Source organism: Pinus tabuliformis, chromosome 5_2, assembly GCF_031772625.1.
Source record: "Pinus tabuliformis cultivar Carrire ecotype Pingquan chromosome 5_2, CPIR1, whole genome shotgun sequence".
Lineage (NCBI taxonomy): Eukaryota > Viridiplantae > Streptophyta > Pinopsida > Pinales > Pinaceae > Pinus > Pinus tabuliformis.
The window spans coordinates 243,038,381-243,040,995 of record NC_142306.1 but is presented as its reverse complement, the minus strand read 5'-3'; the positions used below and the strand labels follow the sequence as shown (position 1 = coordinate 243,040,995).

The 2,615-nt window shown below is 38.4% G+C and overlaps 1 pseudogene; it reads left to right on the top strand.

Annotated features, from left to right (window-relative positions):
* The first annotated feature begins 220 nt into the window (after positions 1-220).
* On the top strand, positions 221-646 carry LOC149158441 (hypersensitive-induced response protein 4 pseudogene; annotated as a pseudogene).
* Positions 647-2,615: the final 1,969 nt, after the last annotated feature.

Below are 2,615 nucleotides of genomic sequence, written 5' to 3'. Positions count from 1 at the left end.
TTCAGCTCTTCAAATGGCAGCGACTTCAAGCTCCTACCTCTGTAAAAGCACAAAGAAAACAAAGCATACATCAGACTCTACTGTTGATGAATTTGGGCAAGTTTTATCTTCATATGGTTTCAACTATCATGGCACAGAGGTTCTCTACAGTGGCACCCTTGGTACAGAGCTTACTTGTGAAATATTCATTGGTCCAGTTTACTATCAACGACTTTGTCATATGGTTTCAGATAAATTTCAGGACAATGTCTTTGTGCAATTATTTTGCTCCATCCAGTATCGTGTTGTGAAACCGAATGCTGACGACGCATTTTATGAGCTGCAAAATCCTCAAGAACAAATTCAAGCTTATGTGTTTGATGTGGTTCGAGCAAATGTTCCAAAGATGAATTTGGATGAATTATTTGAGCAAAAGGGCGATGTTGCCAAAGTTGTGTTAGAAGAGCTTGAAAAAGCAATGGGGTCATATGGGTATAACATACAACAGATACTTGTGGTTGATATAGTTCCGGATCCTTCAGTACAGAAGGCAATGAATGAGATCAATGCAGCTCAACGACTTCACCTTGCAAGTGTGTTGAATGAAGTTAGAAAGGGGTCGCGTGGGAAAGAGAATTCTTCTGGAAAATTGATGCTGGAAAATTGATGTTGCAGGTCCAGATCTTGATCAAATATTCATAGCCTCATATACCCTTGTTTAATGCCAGGCCTTATGCCAGGAGTATCTTAAGCAGATATATAGAGTGTCTTTCTTTTACAGCTGGATTTTGGGTGTTACTTGTAACTGCATGCTTCAGGCATAAATTTCATGGTTTTGCCAGTGTGAAGGTATGGTGCAAAAATATGTCCGTTCTTGGTGCTCTTCTTTTCATTCTTCACATCGGGATGTATTGAAGGAATTCTTTAATCATGACTGCAGTTGCCCTGTGGGTGAACCTGCTGGAACTGTATTACAATTGATTGCTCCAATAAATAACTTTTGTAGGCAAATTGAATCAATGTGGGTAGATCGGTCTTCTATGATATGGAAAAATAAAAGAGATACACTTACAAAAGATGCCAGAGAATTAACATATGCTGTGGAAGAACATGCTACCAAGAAAGCATGTGGGATGGAACTTGGTGCGAATAAAGATGCTAGTGGGCATTTTGTTCGTCGTATCATTTCAAGCAAGGACCTTGGTGTTGTCCTTGTTGGCATTCTACAGGTGACAGACTTCAGTGTTGTGGTTGAAGGTTTTTGTGGGCTTTGCTGTTCACTAGATACAATGGATTATGTTCAACCATGTGCAAGAGTCATTGATGGATTTGTTTCTAAACGCAAGCTTTCTTCGGTAACATATTATGTTCATTTTTACTTGAAGAAGGCAATTAGTTTCAATGTGCCTAGATGGCATGTAGCTTGTTTAAATAAAACTATTGATATCGAAAGGCAAGAAGTACAAGAGGGACAGATATTCTGGATAATTTTGGTGACACATAAATATGTCATTAAAGGCAAGGTAGGTGTTGAGAAGTCAGATTGGAATGCACATAGTTCTTTTGCTGAAGCTGTTGTCCTTCCATATAGAATTGTCACAGAAGATAGAAAACCTAGTAGTCATAACAGAAATCCTGTAAAAGACGAAACTAGGAAAAAACTGGAAGGTGACATCTTCACAGATATTAACACAAACTATTCTTTTGAGGAATCCAAATGTTCGAACACATGGGGAAACAGGGTGGATACAAAGAGATTTGATAATACAAATGTGAAGTGCATGTGCGGTATTTCAACTCCAAACAGCTGTGATGGTGATGGGATTCAAGATCACCCCTCAAGTTATTTTCATAAGGAGCAATTGATTTATGAAAAATACTCGGATAGACTGTCAGAAGAAGAACGACAGAAACTTCAGTATTCTTTGCATTTCAGAAATTTATATACAGAAGATATTTTGCTTCATGGCAACCTTTTCATGCTAATTAATTGTCTCGAGTCAAAAGAATTATCAGAGGAGAATCCTCGCTTAAAGAAAGTCCTTCTGGAATTTGGTTGTCAAGTTTGAGCTATTATCAATTACCGCAGATTGGAGATTGTTATCTGATTCAATGCCAAGCTGAAGATTGCTCTTCGGACTCACTCATGGGTTTTCCTTCTTTGAAGAATAGTAAAATTGTGGTGTCATCCCACAACCCTATTTGGAGTCTCTCAGTTGCTTCTTACCATTGGATAGGAAAACAAATTGGGCATCAAAACCCCATTGTTTCTGCAAATGAGTACAATACACCACCTTTGACATTGCAGTTATGTGACATGAATGAACCTACTAATATTATTAACTATGGCAAAAAGGGAAGATGAACCGTTTGCATATGAATTAAAACGTGGCAGTTGTTGGAACATTCAAGGCGTTCGTTTCATCTAAGGAAAATATGCGGCATAAAATCTGGACAGGGACCATTTATGGCATTGCAGTGACATCGTAAAAGCTATGGTTGTGCTCACCATCCCGATTCTCTTGAGGAAGACGAAGACGCTGAACATCGTGACTTGGCATTCAAAACAGAAAGAGCAGTCTTTTCCCATTTATTTTAGATCGTATTTTTAATACATGAATTGTTTTTGCCCCCGA